The 25,108-nt window shown below is 39.7% G+C and overlaps 1 long non-coding RNA gene across 1 annotated transcript in view; it reads left to right on the forward strand.

Moving 5' to 3' along the window:
* LOC138918068 (uncharacterized) overlaps nucleotides 1-25,108 on the forward strand; it is a 104,423-nt gene that overhangs the window by 56,777 nt on the left and 22,538 nt on the right. The window contains exon 2 of the long non-coding RNA XR_011427005.1: nucleotides 13,725-13,773. This is a non-coding gene — a long non-coding RNA (uncharacterized lncRNA). The remainder of the gene's footprint in view (nucleotides 1-13,724; nucleotides 13,774-25,108) is intronic.

Genomic DNA, 25,108 nt, shown 5'->3' on the forward strand with positions numbered 1-25,108 from the left:
ATTTCAGCACAACTGTGTGAGAGAGACAAGGCAGGTGGCATCCCTATTTCACAGACAATACAGTTGAGTCTTAAATTAGATGACTTGCTAGTAGCTGGTGAAGACTGTGCAGCTTTTTAAGATCAGACTCTAAGGAAAGGGCCAACTGTGGTTCAAGAGCAGGTTCAAATGTACCTGAAAGGCACCACGAAGATGAAGGGTGTGTTGGAGGCAAGCTTTAAGGAAGAGTCAAGGTTCCAAAAGGGGAAGATGGTAAGAAGGTCTTGTCAGGGAGGGACAATCACACTGAGAAAGGCAATTAGGCAGGAAGATGGAGGGCTCATTCAGGGCACAGCATTTAGTCCAGTTGGTTCAGAGGTAAGTAAGAATGCAGAGAAAAATCAAGAGCAGGAACTAGCAAATGAGTACCATCATGCCTTTCGAAGTTACCCTCAGACTGGAGCCATCTTCAGGCAGGTGACTTGCCTCTTGCCTTTGACTAGTGGTCTGGGATAAGGAGGAAGGACAGGCAGAAGCGATGGGTGGAAAATGATCCAGATCGTTTTGTAATGGAGGTGAAGAGCTGCCACCCAAAGCAGGATCTCTGACTCTCTTCTTTTTTTATTTTCATACCAGTATTCCCATCCCCCACCCCACCCCCTACATCCAGTAATTCTCCTGTTGGTTCAGCAACTTCCCTATGGTTTTAGAATTCCCTCTGTCTTTTTCTTGTGTATTTCTCCATTTGTGACCCTAGAAACATAAAAAGAAAATCATACCACACTGTAATAAGAGTAAAAGCAGCCCCTGAATCCACTGAAAGGTTGTTTTTGTTTGATAAGGTCATATTGAATGGATCAATAAGACTAGACCTCGAATCACATCAACTCCCTTGGCCTTTCCCAGTAAGTCAAAATCAAGGACAGTGATGATGCTGTATTTAGGTTTAGAGATAAACCAGTTAAGGAATATGCCAGTAGCTTCTGCTTGCTTAAAATTAAGTCATTTACCTTGATTCATCTATCCATCCATCCGTTCAAGCAAACATTCCTTGGTTCAATAGAAAGTCGTTGAGAAACTACAGTATATCAGAAGCACTCTTCTTTCAAGAACCGTATAGTCTAGCGTCTTGGTTATGGTTGCTTTTGAGATGCATTGTTGGCACCAGACCTAGGATCTGAGCCCCCCAGGGATGAGAGTTGGATGACATGTGTTCCCTGAAGACCTAGATTTTCCAGCTACTTTCCGTGTGGACTAGTATGCAAGAGTGGGTGCCTACCTGGGTGCCTACTGCCTCCCAACTCCCCTCTCTGGACTCACCATCTCCATCCAAGCCTGGGGTTTGTCCTGAGCCCAGGGCATTTCCCCTAGTACCTGCCTCATCCTGCTGTGTGGTTCAAGAGTCAGGCTTTTCTCTCATCTGCTCTGTGTTCCTGTGGATATTCCCACTGTGCCTTGTTCCTAAGTTGTGAAAACTTGCCTGTTCATAAAACTCCATCTTTGATCACTGCTAACCAAATATAACCTTTATAAAGATGATAACCACTAAATAAAAATATGTAATGTAGTAAAAAGATAAAATTGGTCTTCATGTCTCAAAGTTGGCTGTTAAGCCAAAGAAAACTGGAAGTCTTTGAAAAGAATCATTAAGGAATGTTATTCTCAGCTTGGTCATGTGCTCCCATTCTTCTTTGAATCAGAATTGTGAAGGCTTTTGTGGTTTGGCTTCTCTCCTTATTTCAGAAACCTCAAACATTTGAATCACGTCAAGGTGTCTGTCTAGAGGAGCCTATAATTCCTTTTTTCTGGGTAACCTATCAGGATCAGACATTAATGAATAGAGCCTGATGCTATTGAAAAGGATTCATGAAAAACGAACCAATGATAGCTGGGAGCACTTCCAAGATTTTGCCTCTTTAAAAATCCTCATGTATAGATCACTCCAGTCAGCAAGGCTAACAAATCATCCCCAAGATTGGTTAGGGAAGACGTTAGAATCTGACAGCTGACTCTTGGCTGTGAGATTTAACTCTTCCCTGAAGTCTCAGGGTCAAGTAAGTCTGTCCTCTCTTGTGCAAAAGAAACTTTCAAGTGGTCCAACGAAGCCAAGATGAAGCAAATAGGACATTTTCCAACGTAATTTCTTTGAAACCCTTTTTAAAACTAATATTTGCTTGCCAAGAGAGAGAAAAACAATGTTATTTTCTTACATGTCTATCTGAACTATCCAGGAATGAGCTGGATAAATGTGGATGGGGGAAGGCGCTAGAATTTTCCTGCTAGCGTTAAAGGACTTTCTCCCTCTATTGTTTTTACATTTGCCTCTCATCTCCACACGGTGTGTTTTCCACACAACAGTCAGAGTGCTCCTTTTAAAATCTGAGTCTGATCATGTTACACCTTTGCTTAAAACTCTCTGGGGGTTTTCATCTCCCTCACAGTAAAACCCACAATCCTTGGAACGCCTACTGATCCCTCCCTAGGCTTGTCTCTGGTTACTTCTTTGTTTCTCTGTTACCTGCTTCCATCCTTTAACCCTGACAGTCTATTCTCAAACATGAGTCATGGTTGTCCTTTGAAAACATGTATCAGAACATGTCACTGCTCTGTTTATAACCTCCCAGTGGTCCCCCACCTCCCCCAGAATAAAAGCCAAAATCTTTATAGGACAGACATCTATAAGATCTTGCTCTTTTGTCCCTCCAAGAAGTCTTTCTCTTCCCTGCCCTGCTTTATCGCTTTTTTCCATAGAATTTATCACCAACCAATACACTGTATACTTACTTACTTGTTTATGTGCTTTTTTGCTGTCTTCTCATGCTTACATGTAAGCTCCATGATGTTGTTTCTGATTCATTGTTGTATCTCTAGTGCCTAGAACAATGTCAGGGACCCAATATTTGACTCAATAAACATGTAAATACCTGTGAGTGATAGAGTGATATATAGTCAGGTTTACCTGGGAGCTAGTTAGTTCTTTATTGGAAAGCAGAAAAAACAGGGTAATATTCTCTGCTCATGCTATTACCTTTTTTTCCAGTTAATTCCGTTTTATTTTTAAATGTGCAATTATGCATTCTGAAATAATGATAATTTTGTCTCCTCCTTATCATCAGTTCTATATTTTGTTTATATTTTGTCCTTGTTACATTGATTAGAGCTTTCAGGAGAATGAGCGTGATACTGGTGATAGAGAACGTCCTGTTTTGGTCCCAGTTTTAAAGAGAATGCCTCTATGTAGGGTTTATCAACCTTGACCCTATTGACATTTTGGGATGGATAATTCTTAGTCGTGGAGCATGTCGGGTGCTTTGTAGGATGTTTAGCAGCATCCCTGGTCTCTACGTACTGATATCAGTAGCATCCTATCAGTTGTGACAACCAAAAATGTCTCCAGGCATCACCAAGTGTCCCTGGAGGTAAAATCGTGCAGACTGAGAAGCACGGCTCCATTGTTTCAATGTTAAGTTCATCATTTCCAGGCCAGATTTTCTTGTGTCTGTAAGAGACTAATACTCTTTCTCCATGTAGGAGGAAAAATTAATTTAAACTTTTTGGAGGGCGTTTTGGCATCGAGTACCAAGGGCTTAAAAAATGTTTCTTCCCTTTGACCCAATTATTTATTCTCTAGCGATTTATCCTAAGAAAATAATCAAAGGTGTGGACAAAGATTTATGTGCAGGGCTGTCTATTGCTACATTAATTATGATTGTGAAAAACTGGGAAACAACCTAACTGTCCAATAACAGGAATGGCTCAAGAAGTTCAAATATATCATAGGATGGGATATCTTTTCTCTATCAAAAAGTATGCTTTTGGAGAATATTTAATGGCATAAAATAAGCCATATCTATCATAAATGTACGTATATAAAAGATATCTTAGGATTAATAGATATATAACATTATATATATTGTGATAAACTCTATTATATGCACATTCACACACACACACACACAGGATATGATTCCAAGTTGGTAAGAAGAAGCAAACAAACAAAAAGCATCTTATGGCTTTGTTAGAATTATATTCTCCTCTTTACTTGGCCTGGGAGGTGAGGATTGGGGCATTTGTAGCAGAGACCACATGGCTTTCATAAAGGATAAGATCATGAAGCGGTGTGGCCCAGAATTTATGGCCTTTCACCAGGCTGGATCTGTTTGAACACTAACCCTTATCTATTCAAGTAAATCTCCTCAATCTTTGATCAGGAAGAAACAATTAGGAATTATTGGCCATGTTGGCGTTCATATTGGTACCCCGTATCCAATGTGTTGGAATTGAAGCACCTGTTAAAAAATGACAAGATAAAATCAACCTCTCTGCAAAATACACATCAATACACACACACACGATTTTTTTTTTTTGAGGACGATTGGCCCTGAGCTAATATCTATTGCCATTCTTCCTCTTTTTGCTTGAAGAAGATTGTTGCTGAGCTAACGTCTGTGCCAGTCTTCCTCTATTTTATGTGGGATGCCACCACAGTGTGGCTTGACGAGCAGTGCTAGGTCCACCCCTGGGATCTGAACCTGCAAACCCCAGGCTGCAGAAGTGGAGCATGTGAACTTAACCTCTATGGCTCCAGGCCTGCCCCTACTAATTTTTTTTCTGAACAACTTTCTGCAATAATAAGATGAAATAAAAATTTAATTTCAACTATATGCCATAAGAAGCACCACTACAGCAATATGGCCTTTTTCGAAGGCATTTATAATAATAGTGCTAGTGTTCAGTTAACGAGTACGTTTTTACCTCATGTGTATTGAAGCTACTATGTGCATGTAAGCCCTTTTTTTTCTCTTTAAAATGTGATATTTAGTTACAGAGAAGCCTCTTCAGGATGCGCAGGGCTTAACAATGCAGTACCTGTATCCAGGATACTTTTGTTTTGTAATAAGAGCCTTTGCCCATGATGTCTTTTTGCTTTATTGTTAGATGGGGTGTAGCAGGATGCTGGGTTTTTTTCCTCCCAGTTTATCCCCTATCTCAGTCATGTAGCATAGCCACACCCTTTTTAGAGAGGAGGCCTTTTACGGGGCAACTCCAAGCTGAGAGGATAGAGAGAGTCTCACAGAATAATAACGCATAGACATTGTGTTAGGAAGTGATCCTCTTGAGGGGCTAATATATGTGATTGTTTTGAACAGCGGTTCCCAAACCACTGTCCGTGTGCGTCAAAATCACTTGGACAATTTGTTAAAACACGCATTGCTGGGCTCCACTCCCAGAGTTTCTGATTCAGTAGGTCTGGGTTGGTGGCCAAGAATTTGCATCTCTAATTTCTCAGGTGATGCTGATGTTCCTGGTCTCGGGATGACATTTCGAGGGCTACTGGTCTTGAATCAGATCAGTGCTGGCTGCTTTCTTTCCTCTACCTGCTTCCTCTTTAGTCTATCTGAGTGGTTCAAGGGCTTTCTTTGAGTCTTCAGGTGATGGAAATAAATGACTGACAACCTAAACCGAAGATGGAGAAAAAGAGGAGGTGGGACCCTGGTGAGGATGGGGATGGAGAAGAGGTTTAAGAGACAGGGATCCATGGGGCTAGACTTTCTTCCTCAGCCCAAAAGAGTGTGAGCACATAGGGTACCCTAGAGTACAGAAAATTGAATGCCAAGCTCATCCCACCCATACTTGTGCGTAGGACAAGCTGAATATGAACCACTTGGCATTTACTACTCCAGGTGGACTTAATTTCTACCACAACAGGGGTTTTGAACTTGAAGAAAGTGGCACATTTCTCCAGATACCGTGGGTGTCATTGTTCTCAGAAATGGAATTCATGATCATCCTCCTGATTTTGTTTATAGTGAAAGAGTTCCAGGTAAATTTTGTTTCCTAGAAGGAGAGGAACACGATAACCGAGTTTATAATTTGTATAGAGTTAGTGTTCCAGAATTTTCAAAATCAAATAATGTCATTCCCCTTTTTAAAACCCTCCAGTGCAGTGGTTCTCAACCATAGCTGCATGTAAGAATTACCTCCTGGAAATTTAAAAAAATTCCTAATGCTCTGGTCACACCTCATCTCAATTAAATCAGAATTTCTGTGTGCAGGGCACAGGCATCAGTATTCTTCAAAGGTTCCAGGTGATTCCAGTGTAGCCAAGGAATAGAATCATTGTCCCAATGGTTTCCTATTGTGCTAGAAGAAAATCCAAATTATATTCCAGGGGCTATCATGCCTTGCAAGGCCTGGACCCTGCCTGTCTTATGAATCTTATGCTTCTCTCCCACTTGCTCTCCACTATACTCCCTAATGCTGACCTTCTTTTAGTTTCTAGAACTACCTCAGAGACTTTCTATATGCTATTCTCTCCCTTGGGAAGACTGTTCTCACAGCTCTTTAGCTGGCTACTAACTCTTGCTCATCCTTTAGGCCTTGGCTTAATATCATCTCTATCCCTGAATTTCCATACAAAGAATGTTCCTCTGTTATTATCTCCTATAGCACATTATTTTTGTTTCTGTTAATGGTATTTATCATCATTTCCAGTTATATATCTATTTACGTATTTATTTATTAATGTTAATGTTTCCTACTAGAGTGCAAGCTCCATGAGGCCTTGTTTGTTGGGTTCGCTACTGTAGCCTCAGGGCCTAGCACAATGCCTGGAACATAGAGTGTATTGGTAACTGTTTTAATGTCTTTGTCTGCAATTCCATCATATTTTTCATTTCTTGGTCTATTTCTTTTGACAGATTTTTCTCCTGATTATGGGTCACATTTTTCTACTTCTTCATATGTCTAATAATTTTTTGATTAAATGACAAACATTGTAAATTTTGCTTTCTTGACCACCAGACTTTTTATATTCTTTAAAGAATTTTGGACCTTGTTCTGGCAAGTGATAAAGTTTCTTGCAGATGAGTTTGAGCTTTGGAGGATTCTTTTTTTTGGTGGGGGGGTGGGGAAGATAAGCCCTGAGCTAACTACTGCCAATCCTCCTCTTTTTGCTGAGGAAGACTGGCCCTGAGCTAACATCCATGCCCATCTTCCTCTACTTTATACATGGGACGCCTGCCACAGCATGGCTTGCCAAGCGGTGCCATGTCCGCACCCGGGATCCGAACCAGCGAACCCTGGGCTGCCGAGAAGCGGAATGTGCGAACTTAACCGCTGTGCCACCGAGCCAGCCCTGCAGAGGATTCTTTTAAATTTCTTCTAAGGTGCATCTAACTTTGCTCCTGGGCGAGGTTTCTCAACCTCAACATTATTTACATTTTGGCCAGATAATTCTTTGTTTTGGGGGAGATGTGTGTACACTGTAGGATGCTTAACAGCATCTTTGGCCTCTACTCATTAGATGTGAGTAGCAATCCCCAGTTGCAACAACCAAAAATATGTCCAAACATTGCCGAATCACCATCCAATTGAGCTCTAGGGCTCATTTAACCCCACTGCTAAGGCATTTAACCCCACTACTAAACCCTTTCTGGGTTTTCTGCTTAATTCTTTGTCTATTTGATGAGATCTCCCTACGACAGGTGGTGGGAATTCTAATGAGTCCTTCTGCCAATGAGTCTAGGGATTGTTCATCTTCTGCTCCTCAGTTATTGTTCTTTCCTGGAAAGTTTCTCTGTGTGTGACCTTGTGGAGTTTTACACTATCTGTGCCTGGCTTAGTATTCAGCCAAAGATGCAAGATGATGTTCTGTACATTTCTGGGGTTCTTTCTCCTGTGTAGCTTCATCTTTGGATACGCTGCAGTGAAAATTCTAGCTTTCTCCCTCTCACGAATCTCTGACTTCTGTCTCCTCAACTCAGCAAGGTTGCCAAGCTCTGTTTCAGTTCCCCATCCCTAGACTTTGGTTTGGAAATTGCCTCTGGGTCGAAAGATGGGGGCCATCATAGGTTATTCCTCATTTGTTTCCCTTCTCCTAGAGATGACAGTCGTGAACTACCTATTGTCCAATATCTTAAAATAGTTGTGTCCTATATTCCTCCCCTCTCCCCTTGGTTTTCTAGTTATTTATGGTAAGAAGGTAATTCTGGCCTTTGTCACTCCCTTATGCTGACTAGCACATACAAGTTTTAAATGACTGACTGACTGAATAAATGAATAAGTAAAAGAATGGCATAAGGAGAGGTACATAATGTTGCGTGAGAGGGAGTGAAAAGATCTGCGCTTTGGGGCGTGACCAAGGTCAGCAGACTCAGGTGGGGAATCCCAGACAGGAAATGAATGCCTATTGTGAGATGTCTTTAAAAGAAAGTCGTCTGCTCTTCTAAGAAGAGATGGCCCCAAATAGTTTTGACCATGACTTCGTGTGGTGGAAGAAGCTTCCGGATTAGGCCTTAAGAGACGTGCATGCTGGTCTTCGATCTGCCACAAACTAGCTCTTTGAATGGGGCAAGTCGCCTTCTCTTTGTGGACCCCAGTTTCTACATTTTTTTTTTTTTATGTCTAGGTCCTGTTTTTATTAAAAATTTCATCATATCATAAGCTATTCCCACCCCCTTCAGCCACACCCCCACCCACTCAGCCCCCGTTCTGTCTATTAAATAAATTCTGTTTTTTTTCCAGATGTACATTGTAATATGTTTCGAATTCTGTGTGGATTATATCATGTTCACCTCCCAAAATCTAATTATAGTCCACCCCCTCACATGGGAGCCTAATCACCCCTTTTGCCCTCCCCCCTTCCCCTGTGGTAACCACCAGTCCAATCTCCATTGCTATGTGTTTGTTTGTCATTGTTTTTATCTTCCACTTATGAGTGAGACCATATGGTATTTGACTTTCTCCCTCTGACTTATTTCACTCAGCATAATACCCTCAAGGACCATCCACGTTGTCACAAATGGCCGGATTTCATCATTTCTTATGTCTGAGTAGTATCCCATTGTGTATAAATACCACATCTTTATCCATTCATCCCTTGATGGGCACCTAGGTTGCTTCCAAGTCTTGGCCATTGTGAATAATGCTGCAATGAACATAGGGGTGCATGTATCTTTATGCCTTTGCGTTTTCAAGTTCTTCAGATAAATACCCAGCAGTGGGATAGCTGGATCATATGGTATATCTATCCTCAATTTTCTGAGGATACTCCATACTGCTTTCCATAGTGACTGCACCAGTTTGCACTCCCACCAGCAGTGTACAAGGGTTCCCTTCTCTCCACATCCTCTCCAACATTTGTTTTTTTCCTGTCTTGTTAATTATAGCCATTCTGACCAGAGTGAGGTGATACCTCATTGTAATTTTGATTTGCATTTCCCTGATAGCTAATGATGTTGAATATCTTTTCATATGCCTGTTGGCCATCCGTATATCTTCTTTGGAGAAATCTCTGCTCAGATCTTTTGCCCATTTTTTAATTGGGTTGTTGGTTTTCTTGTTGTTGAGATGTATGAGTTCTTTGTATATTTTGGATATTAACCCCTTATCTGATATATGGTTTGCAAATATCTTCTCCCCATTGTTAGGTTGTCTTTTCATTATGTTGATGGTTTCCTTTGCTGTGCAGAAGCTTTTTAGTGTGACGTAGTCCCATTTGTTCATTTTTTCTTTTGTTTCCCTTGCCTGGTCAGACATGGTATTTGAAAATATGCTGCTGAGACTCATGTCAAAGAGCGTACTGCCCATGTTTTCTTCTAGCAGTTTCATGGTGTCGGGTCTTACATTCAAGTCTTTAATCCATTTTGAGTTGATTTTTGTGCATGGTGTAAGGGAATGGTCTACCTTCATTCTTTTGCATGTGGCTGTCCAGTTCTCCCAACACCCACTTATTGAAGAGACTCTCCTTTCTCCATCGTATGCTCTGTGCTCCCTTGTCGAATATTAGCTGTCCATAAGTGTGTGGGTTTATTTCTGGGCTCTCAATTCTGTTCCATTGATCTGTGTGTTTGTTTTTATGCCAATACCATGCTGTTTTGGTTACTATGGCTTTGTAGTATATTTTGAAATCAGGGAGTGTGATAAATTCATCTTTGTTCTTTTTTCTCAGGAATCCTTTGGCTATTCGGGGTCTTTTGTTGTTCCATATAAATTTTAGGATTCTTTGTTCTATTTCTGTGAAAACTGTTGTTGGAACTTTGATAGGGATTACATTGAATCTGTAGTTGCTTTAGGAAGTATGGAATTTTAACGATGTTAATTCTTCCAACCCAAGAGCATGGAATACCTTCCATTTCTTTGTGTCTTCTTCAATTTCTTTCAACAATGTTTTACAGTTTTCGGTGTACAGAACTTTCACCTCTTTGGTTAAGTTTATTCCTAGGTATTTTATTCTTTTTGTTGCAATTGTACATGGGATTGTATTCTTAATTTCTCTTTCTGCTACTTCATTGTTAGTGTATAGAAATACAACCGATTTTTGTATGTTGATTTTGTATCCCGTGACTTGACTGTATTCATTTATTATTTCTAAAAGTTTTTTAGTGGATTCTTTAGGGTTTTCTGTATATAAAATCATGTCATCTGCAAAGAGTGACAGTTTCACTTCTTTTTTTCCAACATGGATCCCTTTTATTTCTTTTTCTTGCCTGATTGCTCTGGCTAGGACTTCCAGTACTATGTTAAATAGGAGTGGTGACAGTGGGCATCCTTGTCTGGTTCCTGTTTTTAGAGGGATAGCTTTGAGTTTTTCTCCATTGTGAATGATATTTGCTGTGGGTTTGTAATATATATGGCCTTTATTATGTTGAGGTATTTTCCTTCTATATCCATTTTATTTAGAGTTTTTATCATAAATGGGTGCTGGATCTTCTCAAATGCTTTCTCTGCATCTATTGAGATGATCATGTGATTTTTATTCTTCATTTTGTTAATGTGGTGTATCACGTTGATAGATTTGTGTGTGTTGAACCATCCCTGGAATGAAACCCACTTGATCATGATGTATGATCTTTTTTATGTATTGTTGTATTTGATTTGCTAGCATTTTGTTGAGGATTTTTGTATCGATGTTCATCAGTGATATTGGCCTGTAACTTTCTTTTTTTGTGTTGTCTTTGTCTAGTTTTGGTATTAGGATAATGTTGGCTTTATAGAAGAAGTTAGGAAGCCTCCCCTCCTCTTCAATTTTTTGGAAGAGTTTGAGAAGGATAGGTATTAGGTCTTCTTTGAATGTTTGGTAGAATTCACCAGGGAAGACATCTGGTCCTGGACTTTTATTTTTGGGGAGGTTTTTGATTGCTGTTTCAATATTCTTACTGGTGATTGGTCTATTCAAATTCTCTAATTCTTCTTGGTCCAATGTTGGAAGGTGGTATGTTTCTAAGAATTTATCCATATCTTCTAGATTATCCAATTTGTTGGCATGTAGCTTTTCATAGTATCCCCTTCCATCTTTTGTATTTCTGAGGTGTCCGTTGTAATCTCTCCTTTTTTATTTCTGATTTTATTTATTTGAGCCTTCTCTCTTTCTTCGCAAGTCTAGCTAAGGGTTTGTCAGTTTTGTTTATCTTTTCGAAGAAGTAGCTCTTTGTTTCATTTTTTTTTTTGTATTTTTTTTAGTCTCCATTTCATTTATTTTTGCTTTGATTTTTATTGTTTCCTTCCCTCTGCTGATTTTTGGCTTTGTTTGTTCTTCTTTTTCCAGTACCTTTAGATGTGCTTTTAGATTGTTTATTTGGGATTTTTCTTGTTTGTTGAGGTAGGCCTGAATTGCTATAAACTTCCCTCTTAGAATCACTTTTGCTGTATCCCACAGATTTTGGCATGTTGTATTTTCATTTTCATTTGTCTCCAGGAATTTTTTGATTTCTCCTTTGAGTTCTTCATTGACCCAATCATTGTTCAGTAGCATTTTGTTTAATCTCCACATTTTTGTGGCTTTTCTGGTTTTCTTCCTATAGTTGATTTCTAGTTTCATACCTTTGTGGTCAGAAAAGATGCATGGTATTATTTCGATCTTCTTAAATTTATTGAGACTTGTTTTGTGGCCTAATATGTGATCAATCCTGGAGAATGTTCCACGTACATTTGAAAAGAATGTGTATTCTGTGGCTTTTGGATGGAATGTTGTATATATATCTTCTAAGTCCATCTGGTCTAATGTGTCCTTTAAGCCCAGTGTTTCCTTATTCATCTTCTGTTTGGATGATCTATCCATTGGTGTAAGTGGAGTGTTAAAGTCCCCTACTATTATTGTGTTACTGTCTATTTCTCCTTTTATGTCTGTTAATAATTGCTTTATATATTTAGGTGCTCCTTTGTTGGGTGCATAGATATTTACAAGTGTTATATTTTCTTGTTGGATTGTTCCCTTTATCATTCTGTAGTGCCCGTCTTTGTCTCTTGTTACAGTTTTTGTTTTAAAGTCTATTTTGTCTGATAGAACTATTGCTAACCCTGCTTTCCTTTCTTTGCCATTTGCATGGAATATCTTTTTCCATCCTTTCACTTTCAGTTTGTGAGTGTCTTTAGGTCTGAAGTGTGTCTCTTGTATGCAGCAGATACATGGGTCTTGTTTTTTTATCCAATTGGCCACCCTGTGGCGTTTGATTGGAGCATTTAGTCCATTGACATTTAAAGTAGCTATTGATAAATATGTATTTATTGCCATTTTGTTACTTTTTTTTCTGGGTGTTTTAGTAGTTCTTCTCTGTTCCTTTCTTTTTCTCTTGCTCTCTTCCCTTGTGGTTTGATGGCTTTTGTTAGTCGTATGTTTGATTTCTTTTGTCTTACTTTTTTGCTTACTTATAGGTTTCTGATTTGTGATTACCATGAGGATCCTGTTTAATCTATTTATTCTATGTATAAAAATGTATATCGAGTTGATAGACTCTTTAGCTTAACCTCTTTCTAAAAGCTCTACTTTTTCACTCCCCTCCTCCCACATTTTATGTTTTTGAAATCATAGTTTCTTGTTTAGTGTATGTCTATCCATTACCCTCTTATCATTGAAGTAGGTGATTTTAGTACATTTGTCTTTTAACCTTCATATTATCTTCACAGGTAGTTGATCTGCTCCCTTTACTATACTTTTACCTTTACAAGTGATTTTATTGCCTGTTTTTTTTGGTTTTTGCTTTTTTTGATATTTTTTAAATCTCTATTTGTGGTCATTGCTTTCCCACTTAAATACGTCCCTTCAGCATTTCTTGTAGACCTGGTTTCTTGGTGATAAACTCCTTTAAGTTTTGCTTCTCTGGGAAGCTCTTTATCTCTCCTTCCATTCTGAATGACAACCTTGATGGACAGAAGGTTCTTGGCTGTAGATTTTTTCCTTTTAGCACTTTAAATACATCATGCCATTCTATTCTCTCCTGTAGGGTCTTGGCTGAGAAGTCTGCTAATAGCCTTATGGGCTTTCCTTTGTAGGTCACTTGTGGCCTTTCTCTTGCTGCTTTTAGGATTCTCTCTTTATTTTTAATTGTGGACATTTTAATTATAATATCTCTTGGTGTCAGCCTCTTTGGGCTTATCTTGTTTGGAGCTCTCTGTGCTTCCTGTACTTCGATGTCTGTTTCCTTCCTTAGGTTAGGAAACTTTTCATCTATTATTTCTTCAAATAAATTTTCTGCCCCTTTGTCTCTCTCTTCCCCTTCTGGGACACCTATAATCCGAATGTTGGCGTGCTTGATGTTGTCCCAGAGATCTGTTAGACTGTTCTCATTCTGTCTAATTCTTTTTTCTTTTTTCTGTTCAGCTTGGGTGATTTCCTCTAGTGTTTCGTCTAGCTCAGTTATCCATTCTTGTGCATCCTCTACTCTGCTATTGAGTCCTTCTAGTGAATTTTTCATTTCCAGTATTGTATTCTTCATTTCTGATTGGTTCTTTTTTATATTTTCCAGTTTTTTGCTGATGAGCTCACTATGTTCATCCAGTCTTCTCCCAATATCTGTGAGTATCCTTATGATATTTCGTTTGAACTCTTTGTCAAGTAGGTTGCTTATTTCTGTTTCATTTAGTCCTTTTTCTGGGGTTTTGTACTGCTCCTTGCTTGGAAAGTATTCCTTTGTCTCCTCATTCTGCTTCTGTCTCTGTGCTTATTTCTCTGTATTAGGTGAGTCAGCTATGTCTCCTGATCTTGGAGAAGTGGCCTTATGTATGAGGTGCCTTATGAGGCCCAGCAGTGTGCTTCCCTCTTGTCACCAGTCCAAATGATCCAGGAGTGACCCCTTTGTGGGCTACTTGTGTCTTTCTGCTGTGGCAGGGTTGTTCTTAATGCGGGTACCCAGCGAGTCTAGTCTTTTCTTCCCTGGCCAGCTGTTTGTATATCTGATTTGGGAAGCCATAGCACCATTGGCTGCAAAGTCTATCAGCACACTCCTATTGCAGTTTTCCTCTTACTTGGGTTCGTACCCAGGGTAGCTGGTTGCTAGGCTCAGGGGCTTACAGTTGTGATAGGCCTCAGGACTACAAGGTTGTTGTCAGTTCTCTTAGGAGTGCAGCTGAGTGGGGCTGGCCCTAGGCAGGGGAGCACTCAATTGTTTCAGGCTTTGGAAGGTGGGGCTGATCCTTTTTATGGCTATCTGTGAAGCACAGGTCTTCTGCAGCTGATAAGCCTCACCTTCCACAGGACCACACACACCGTCAACACAACCCTGGTCCATGCACACTTCCCAACCTCCTGGAGCATACCCCGATGCCACACTGCAGAGGCCCCCACCTCTCCACCAACGTCCCCTACAGTTCACCTGGTCCTCACACAGGCCCTGCCCCACAGAGGTGGACACACTTGTCTGCCTGTAGAGGATCAAGGCACCCAGTCAATGCAGGCTGGAAAAGTTGCCCCAGAGCTTGCTGTTGGATGGGGCCAGTCCCTAGGGTGGGCTGCCTGCCCTGGCTGAACTGGATTAAATCTGTTCTCCAGTGAGTGTGGCAGACCCCTGGGCTAACAGGCCAAGGGAAGAACCTCAGTGGCGCCCACCAGGGTCTGTGTCAGCACGCCTGGACCAGGTCAGAACAGTGGCCCCCATCAATGTCTCAGTCTCCGGAGAGGTCCTTCCTTTCACCAAGATGCCACCAGAGCCCACCAGGTGAGTCTCGTTTCATCAAAGACTGTCTGCCTTCTCTCTGGTGATTTTAGGTTTCTGCAATGAGTGAGTTTGTGTGTGGGTCTTTTAAGACCCGGGTCTTTTGGGCTTTCAGCCAATAGCTTTTCTGGGGGTATCCTTGCTGCAGTTAACAGCCAGAGAAGCCAGACTGTAAGACCCTCATCTCAGTTGGGCTGCATCTGAAGGGTGCTTATACCAGTATTGCCCCTGCTCCGGACCTTACTCCTCCAGGGAGGGCTGCGTACCTTAGGGTGTCTCCCACCTGGCCAGCTGAGAAGCTCTGCTGCTCCCAAAGGTGGCTTTTTTCTTGTCCAGCAGGAATTTCTGCCTCTTCCACCTTAGTTAAGACTGTCCCGTGTTGTGGGGGTTCTTTTTATCCAGTTTGCAGTTTTTTATCCAGGGTAATTTTTCCAAAAATAGTTGTAACCTGGTTGTGTTCATGGGAGGAGATGAGTTCAGAGTCTGCTTACGCTGCCATCTTGATGAGATCCCAGTTTCTACATTTTTTAAACAAATGGCTTAGTTCAGAATAGGGGCAACCAATTCAATGCCCGTGGATGCCAGATGACCTAAATCAGTGAAGGTGGTGGGGTGGGGACTGTGGCCAGTGAGTGAATATATGCTTCTCTAAAGGGGCAGCTCCCAGCAGGACTTTGGGATCTTGACTTGCCAGAATTCATGATTTTCAAGACAAGTCAGAAATCGAGATTTTTCTTCTGATTTTGCAAAGGTTGATAAGTAATACAATCTTGGGCCAAAAAAAATCACATCTTTGGGCAAAATTTAGTCTCAAGCCACAGTTTTTAGCCTGTTATTCTTTCTCATGATGCCCACCTCTTTTTATTAAAAGTACTTAGTTTACAATGATATTCCTGTTAGGTCTTTTTGTTTGTTTGATATTTTTTTTTAATACGTCTCCTCCTCTTGCCTAGAAGGTCTATGGGAGCAGAAGCTGAGCTTATTTTAGTAACTTCTATACTGCTAGTGCTGGGCACATATTAGGCTCCTGTAATCCAGTTCTGATGCTAACTACGTGGAGTTAGTGCAGACTGCACAAGTTAAGGGTACAGTCCCCAAAATGACTGCCTTCACTTCACTACCAGCTGCAATTCTGAGGGTTCCCTGGCCACCCATGCTTCTGACCCACTGGCTACAAATTTGAGGGTTCCACTATCCTCAGGTTTGATAATTTACTAGAATGACTCGCAGAACTCAGGAAAGTGCTATACTTATGATTATAGTTTTATTATAAAGGACACAAATCAGGACCAGCCAAAAGAAGATTTGGGAGGGTGCCAAACAGGGAGCTTGTGTGTTCACTCTCTGTAGAATGAGAATGTGTCACCCTGAGAGCATATCAATATATGATACCAACCAGGAAAGCTCACTCAAGATTTGGTGTCCAGAGTTTTTATTGGGGTTTCATTACATAAACATGATTAATTGAATGTGGCCACCATGAAGTTGAACTCAACCTCCAGTCCTCTTCCCTTCCCTAGAGGTTAGGCTGATTTATGTGGCTCAAAGCCCAATCCTCTAATCACATGATTGGTCTTTCTAGCACAGTCAGCCCCCGTCCTGAAACTATTTATGGGCCCACCGTGAGGTGTCACCACATTACATAAACTCAGGTGTGGTCCCTGGGGCCCACCATGAATAATGAAGACTCTCCTATCACTAAGGAAATTCCAAGGGTTTAGAAGCTCCCTCCCAGGAACATAGGACAAAGACTAGGCAAATTCTTTATTACACAGCTGCTCTTGATAATTATTAAATAATTATGAATATAAATATTGGGTGAGTAAGTGAATGGGTTGCAGTGGAACTCCAGTCTTTTCTAGCTCTGACTTTCTTTTTTTTTTTTTAAGATTGGCACCTGAGCTAACAACTTGTTGCCAATCTTTTTTTTTCTTTCTGCTTTATCTCCCCCAAATCCTCCCAGTATATAGTTGTATATTCTAGTTGTGAGTGCCTCTAGTTGTGGCATGTGGGATGCCACTTCAATGTGGCCTGATGAGCGGTGCCATATCTGCACCCAGGATCCGAACCAGCAAAACACTGGGCTGCCACAGCAGAGCATGTGAACTTAACCACTAGGCCACGGGGCCGGCCCCTAGCTCTGACTTTCAATAATGATGTTGTTGATGATGATGATGATGCTAACAGCAACAATAATAATAACAGTTAACACTTATGTTCTAGTGCCTTGGTAGCCATTGGTACTGTTAAAAAAATTCTAATTTTTCTCTCCTTCCAGGGACATGATATATGATATGTATTTCTCCACCCCACATGAAAGTAGGCATAGCTATGTGACTTGCTTTGACCAATGAAATGTTAATAAAACTGATATGAGTCCCTTCTGGGTAGAATCTTTAAAAGCCATGTGACTTTTGTCACATTATTTTTTTCATAATATGAGCACGTATTGAGAAGCTAGTGATCTGAGTTGGACATGTAGCATGAATAAGAAATAAACTTTTGCTGGGTTAAGATTTTGGGATTGTTTATTACTAAAGTATAACCAATCACATCTTGACTTGCATAACCACAGTCCATGCATTATTAAATTATTATTATAATTTAATACTTCCTACAATCCATGAGATAGTCATAATTAGTAGCATCAATATTGTGGATGAGGAAACTGAGGCACAGAGGGGTTATGTGACTTGTCCAAATTCACATCATTTGTAAGTGGCAGAGCTGAGTCAAGGATTCAGATCCAAGGAGTGGTCCCCAAATCTAACTGCTAAATAGTGCACATCACCAAGGGTGAGGTCATGAGATACCTGGGACTTGGTGGTGATGGTAGGTGGAACCTTGAGGAGCAGCTCTGTGTGGGATGTCTTTTTACGCTCTGCTGCTGTGTTTGCTTTCATTTAATTGCTTTGTCCTTTCAATGACAAGCTTAGAGGAGAAGAGAGTCTGGAAGTGTCTCTGGATCTACTTTTGACATTTTGTATTTCATGCCCATGAAATTGTGGAGGTTTTTAATTGTTGGTTACTTTTTGAGAATAAATACAGAAGTTATATTCAAAGGGATTTCTGCTTGCCACTTGGAAAGTCTTTGATGATGCCTTGGCATTTGAGGAAATAAGCATCCAAATGAATAAATAGCTATTGCACGTAATTGGGCAGAATTTAAATGGCAACAAAGAAGGACCGAGGAATAACTATTCAGGTCTCTTCTGGCCCTTGTAATCCTTTGAATACTTAATTGGATTTTCCTTCAAACATCTTTTATTGTCTCCTGCTGTTTGAAAGGGAAGCAAATCCATCAAGTATATTCATGAATTATGAACAGTCATGTTTTGGCTTCAGGAGAGGGTCTGGTGTAGAGCCGAGGAGAAGCATCCTGGGAGGCTCTGAGGGGGAGGGAAAATGGTAGCAGCTGATTTCAGCAATGTGTTCATCTCTCAAGCCTCAGAGATATGCTGCTTCTGAGTCCCCTGGCACTAAGATCTGTACCAGTCATCCTGAATCAAACAAGTACTGCCTGCTCATGTTCACCACGTCCTCAATCCTTTCTCTGTCTCTAAGCTGTCCATAGGCCCATGTAGACAATTCTATATTTGACGCTCTGAAACAATTTCTGATGTAGAGCCCAACATGTAGAAAACAACGACCATTAACTATGTTTGACCAAGAACTGGGGATTTATTGGAAAGGAAGATTGGAAAGGACTCATCCATCTCTGTGGCGTCCTCTGAGAGGCTTTCTGTAGGAAAGACTTATTGGCCATCAACATCCCCAAGAGACCACTAGAAGAGCCTGTTGGTCAAAGAAAGCTAAGTGTATTAGACTCACTGTGGTTAGGGAGGAACTGCCTTGACATAGTATTTGTGGTACCTCAGAAGGGGAAGCCAGGGAGGATATTTTTTGGGTTTAGGACCTACGTTGGATGATTTTAAGGAGAGTCTTACAAGGTAGAGAACTAATTGGTATTGAGCAGAGTTTATGACATAATATTTTATGTAATATAGAGGTGAAGGTCTTGAGATGTGTATATTGGTGTGGAAGCTGTTAGTTTTCAAAAGTAAATGGTTTCATTGTTTCACAGTCTTATCTCCTAGGTGCAAGTATTTCCTGGATCAAGTAGTTAATTTTTCTTGCCTGGTCTCCGTTAGCACTGAGGAAAAAGGAATGCTTGTGCATCAATATTCCTCAGTGACGTTAATAAGGAAGAAGAAGGGATGTTCAGTGCCAGAATTGTTTAGCACAAGGCCAGGAATATCTGTTGGTTTCAGTTCCCAGGGTAGACAGAGAACCTCGCAGGACTTTTGGAGACTCCATGTTTATAACCCCAGCCGTTAGCCAATATCTTTTCTTTAACCCTTCTCACAGTTAGGATCCACACCATTCCTCTGGTACTGATCATGAAAGTCTGACCTGAATTACTTAAATCCACTGGGGTTGAGCTAAGGTGATAATAGAATCCTCTGGCAGAGAAGACTTAGTTTTCTGCTTTTCAAAATTGTTCAAGTTCTCACAGTCTAAATGGGTCAGTTATCTTTCAGTGGGTGACGTAGTCTATTTATTTTGTGTCTGGTCAATCAGAAACAATATGACATTTGCCTTTGTCGTAGTTCCTTTCAAAGGGGTTGACCTTGCATTGCTATATGTATGGTTCTTAGCAAAATGGCAGGATATCCCAACAGGAGTTAATAAATGTGATTGCTCCATACTCTTGAGTAAAGTATTCCCTGCTCCCCCCTTGCAGAGGGGCGAAGACCTCTTTTCTAGAGAGTACAGTGATTATAGTGGATTGTTTTCCTATTTGAGCCATTGACAATTGCATCTTAGCCCAAAGATGGAGTACAGACAGAGCTGAAAATCATTTGTTTAAATGTTAATAATTTTATGAACTGGTGATTTGTGAAACGCGGGCAGGATAGAACTGAACAATAAGGGAACATCCCTGAGCCCATAGAAAGATAAATTATACAGTCAGCATCCGGAATTTAAATGATGTTTTCCTCTTTGGATGCAAATAATAGTTAATGATGCCAAGGGCATAGCAATCCTCATGTAATTTCCCCTCTGGAAATAGTCTTGAAAATGATGGAGCTATTCTCAGTTTAAAAGATGACTTTAAAAGAATTAAGTTAAAGGGCTATCAAAACCAAACCAAACCAAAACAAAAAACAAACTAGAGAGAAGTAATTTGTTTTCTTTAAAAAAGCAACTTCTCGTTTCCTCTCTATTGGTTCTTAAGTTTTCTTAGGAATATCAGCATTTTCTCTTTGTGATAAATAAAATCATCATCATCATCATTATGTCATTTGTCGAGTAACTACAATGTGGCAGGCATAGTGCTAGATCCTGGGATTGCATTTCCTCAATCGATTCTGTCCACAACTCTGTGAGGCAGGCATTATTACCTCGTTTTAGAGATGATAAATTTGAAGGTCAATGAGATTGTTATTTCTATTGTGCATTGTTTCTCTGGAAGAGTCATTCATGATTCATGGAATGTTAGAGTCAGAATGCAACTCAGAAAACGTACAGTTTTACAGATAAGGAAGTTGAGGCATAGAGAAGGGAAATGACTTGAAGTTGACTCTTATTGTGGGTTGCACTTTGTGGTGGACATTACAATTGGATGTTCACCACCCAGTCTCGGTCAACATTGGTAATTCCCTCCCCCTCCCCCATTATTGATTCAGGAATGGATGGTTACTGCCAGTGAAGTGTGAAGGTAAGTGTGCGACAGGGCTTCCAAGGACAATTTCACTGATCCTTAAAGAGCTACAAGGAGAGAAGGTAGCCATTCTTTCCATCAGCCCAAGAAGGATGCCAACCCCCATGGATGGTAGAGCAGAATGATAGAAAGAGCCTGTATTCTTGGTGACCTTGTTGAACCTCTGATTTAATTAAATTTGAAGCTCATCCTACCTCTAGACTCTATAGTTATAATAAGAATATTGTTATAATAAATTTCCTCATTACTTAATTCAGGTTGAGTCAGGGTTTCTACTTGTTGCTGAAAGGATATAAACAGCTAACTTGCAGTTACCTATCTCCCTCTCTATCTCTTCTATCGCTCTAAATCCTGTGTGTAATACACAATTAAATTCAATGACCTCAATGATGAGAAAAGTAAATTATTTCATATGCAAGTTTGTAACAGAATTTAAGAAATTAAAAGCACAATATATAGATATAGAATAAAATATATATAAACTCAGAGGGCAAGGGGCAGAGTAGATGAAGTTTCAGAATGGAAGGTCAATTGGAGATGGTTTCTCAGAGGTTAATTTTGAAGAGAATCTTGAAAGTGGAATGGATCAGTGTCAGTGGACTAGAGTTTAAAAATAAAAAGCTAAGTTTCTAGGGCCATAATCATTTTTATAATTTGAATTGACCAAGCAATAACTCGAGTTTGGATATTTGTGCATCTGTAGGCAAGACATTTGTGAGATATTTAGACTTGGCCCACTCATTTATATTTAGAAATTTGAGAAATGTAGAGACACAGTATATTCATTTCCATCTTTCTCCTTCCCCAAATATGGCCTTTTCACACCAAAATAAAGTTTTTGAATTCCACCTGAAATGTTGAATTCTTCTCACATATTTGCTCCCCTTTCACTCCCTTCTCAAGGGGGTCAGAAGTTTCCACCTAGAACAAGTATCCCTACTCACTTCCACCTGATTAGAAATCCAAGAGCAAATGAGGTCAGGGCCCTGGACTCCCTCTTCGATGGGCCAATTAACGGTCTGGCTTTTCATGTGACCGTGACCTCAAGAACAAAGGGGATGTGGTAGACTGTATTTCTGTTCAAAAGCATTCAGTCCCTCCCTTGGGGAGGAGCACACCTCCCCAGTCTGTTGTACGCAGGCAAACCTATGTGATTTGCTTTGGCTGGTAGAACACGGGTGGAAGTGACGTGTGTCACCTCTGGGCAGAAGCTCTAAGAGCCAGCATGTGAGTTACCACGTTTATGTTTCCTTGCCTTTGTGATTATGGAAATGGACATTGAAATGGACCTTCCATCAGCCTGGGTTCCTGGGTGATTATAATGAGCAAAGCTATGGGCAGTCCACATTTAACATGTTGTATGCGTGAAAAAAAACTTTATTGTTTTAAGCCACAGAGATTTTGACATTCTCTGTTATAAGCATAACCTAGCAAATCCTAACTGATACAGTGACAAGCAGAAGAGTGTGGAGTTATGGAATGTGGCTATTATCACTCACTGGAGATAACTAACTGACTTAGAGATGACATATACTCTAAAGATGGCCAATTTTTCAGACATTGTTTGCAATTTTGAAAGGAAAGATAAAAGATGTGAAAAAATGTTAGGCCTGAGAAAAAACTAAAAGATTGATTGAATGGCAATGTGGTTCAGTTATAGAAAAAATTAAGCTATAATTTGTGCACAACTCAGTCCATAGGTTTTGAAATTTGCACCTGTAGCATCTGTAGATGACAAGTTTCTAATTAGACCCCAGGCAGATGCTCTGAGCTCTCTGTGGCCGCAGCGAAACAACATGCAAAGAAAAGATCTTGGCATCTATTTTCATTAGTTTCTCTTAGAAGATTCCTATTTTATTTCTAGCCTTTATTCCCCCATGGAGGACTTTAATGCTAAATATTAAAGGCTAAATATTGTGTACACACATACACAAATTTAAGTTGATCCCTTCCAATGCTGATTCTTATACAAAAGGATTAATTCAATCTTACATATTTGGGGCCAATATTTTAAAAAATCTGAGCCTCATTTACAGAGCATCTTCTTTAGACTGTAGACTGTGATATATCTACTTGTAAGTCATTTAGCTTTTAAGGCTCCAGTTCCTTATCTGCCAATGGGGAATGATAGTATCTATCCCTCCACATTGTAATTTTCTTGAAGTGCTTTGTAAATGGTGAATTCTACACACATGATTGTTATTTTCTGTCGACTGTCTAGTGAGTTATGCCTACTATTAACATCTGTATAGTGCTTGCTATTTGGAAAGCTAATTAATACACATTATTTATTAAATGGATCCAGCAAAACGCATTTGCTGTAGTCGAAAGGGTTGGGGTAGGGGGGAAATATTTGCAATTCTCCTTTGCTTTCCTCTTTTCCTTCTCCCCTCCCCTTCTCCTTCGTTTCCTCCCTGCTCCCTTCTAAGCAGCCTTTGGAGCTTAGTGGCCTATGGTACATTCTGTTGTGATCAGGGAGAGTGCTGAGAGAGAGTAACAGAATTTGAAAGCAGGTCAGATTACTGTAAGTGGGATAGGATGAGATTGGAAGGGGTACCAAGAGAAGACGAAGCCAGCAGGAGCTGGGGGGTGGGGTGGAGTGGGTAGGCGAGCCGGGTGAGGAAGAGAGAGAGAGAGAGAGGGAAAAAGGAACAGGGAGAGAAATGGGCGCTGTGGTGGGTGGCTCTGGGGAGAGATGATTGATTATTTTTTGGAAGTTCTGCTGTGTTGTGCTGTGTAAAGCCCTAGTCCCCAGCTTCTCAAGAGACATTTCAAAATTCAGTTTGTCTAGTTCTAAAAACAATCCTGTTGGTATATTTATTCTTATCACATTACATTACATATATAGATTACTTTTGGGAGAATTGACAGTCTTCCCATACAAGGACAGAGTATGCATATTCATTTCTTCAACTTTTCTTTTCCATACTTACCTCAGTTTAAGTTTTCTTCATACAGCTTGCATATTTCTTGTTAATTTGAATCAATTTTGTCAAAATTTATTTCTAGATATCTTACATTTTTATTGCTCTTGTAAAGGGTATCTTTTCTTTTATGATATCTAACAGCTTGCTGTTTTTATATAGGAATACTATCTATTTTTTAAATTATTATTACTATACACTCAACCACCTTGCATGTTTTTCATTGAAATCATCATTTGGTGGATTCTCTTAGGCTTTCCAGGTAAACAATCATATTACCTGCTGATAATGATAATTTTACTTCCTCCTTTCTAACTCTTTTATACTTTTTAATTTTATTCTCTTAAAGAATTGCATTGGCTAGTGCCTCCATAACAATGTTAAATAATGTGGTATCAATGAATGTCATTGACCTATTCTCTACTTTATTGATTTACGTTTGTGGTGTTTCTCTGATGCTGCCTTTTGGATTGAGATGTGTGTCTATCCATAACCATGTTTATCTCTATCTCTACTGTTAAGAAAGTATTCATCTATTTCTATGGAAATTAGCATAACCAACTTGTCCCTTATGCCTGGGACTTTCCTGGTTTTAGTGGTGAAAGTCCAGCATCTTGGGAAACTCCTCCTTCCCAGACAAATCAGGATGATCGGTCACTTGAACTAAAATCAAGAATGGGTATGAATCTTATCTGACCATTTTTCAGCATCTATGTGGATACCTTGCAATTTTTCAATTTGATTGATTGATATGATTAATTGTTTTTATATGTTTTATAATATAGCATTATCTTTTTCTTCTTGGCATGAACTCCAATTAGTCATGTTATATTAGTTCTCTAACTGATTGCTGGATTCTATTTGTTTATCTCTCATGTTACGTATTTTTGTCAACAGTCATAGATGAGATCAGTCTGTGTTTTTGTGTGTGTGTGTGTTATCTTTGTTGGATTTGTGTACCATTGTTGTGGTGATTTCACAAAAAGAATTTGGAATCTTTCTTTCTCTTTCTGTATTATGCAACAATTTAAGTAACATTGGCTTTGCTATTCCTTAAAGTTTTGGTAGGTTTTCTCTGTGAAACCATCTGGACTTGGTGTTTTTGTGATGGGTAACTATCTGACAGTTTTTTTCTAGGTTTTTTTCCCCCACAGTAATTGGTCTGTTTAAATTGTCTGTCTCTTTGGGGTTCAGTTTTAGTAATTTATGTTTTTTTGGACAATCCTCCATTCAGGTTTTTAAATTATCTCATATTCAGGTTTTAAAAATATTTGAATATAATTGGTCAAAATAATCTCATGATTTTTTTAATGTACTCTATATATCTGGATATTTTTCCATTTTCATTTTTTGTGCTTTGCATCTTTCTCTCTCAACTTAGCTTGTGGTTTTCTATTTTATTGGAGGTTTTTTTCCTCTTGCAAAACAAATATCTGTCTGTCTCTTTCTCATGTATATGTCTCTTTATGTAGTTTTTCCATTTTCCTATTATATAATTCATTGATTTCTGTTTTTATTTATTTTTTCCTTCTGTTTTACTTAGGCTTATT

This window comes from Equus caballus, chromosome 16 (assembly GCF_041296265.1).
Source record: "Equus caballus isolate H_3958 breed thoroughbred chromosome 16, TB-T2T, whole genome shotgun sequence".
Classification (NCBI taxonomy): domain Eukaryota; kingdom Metazoa; phylum Chordata; class Mammalia; order Perissodactyla; family Equidae; genus Equus; species Equus caballus.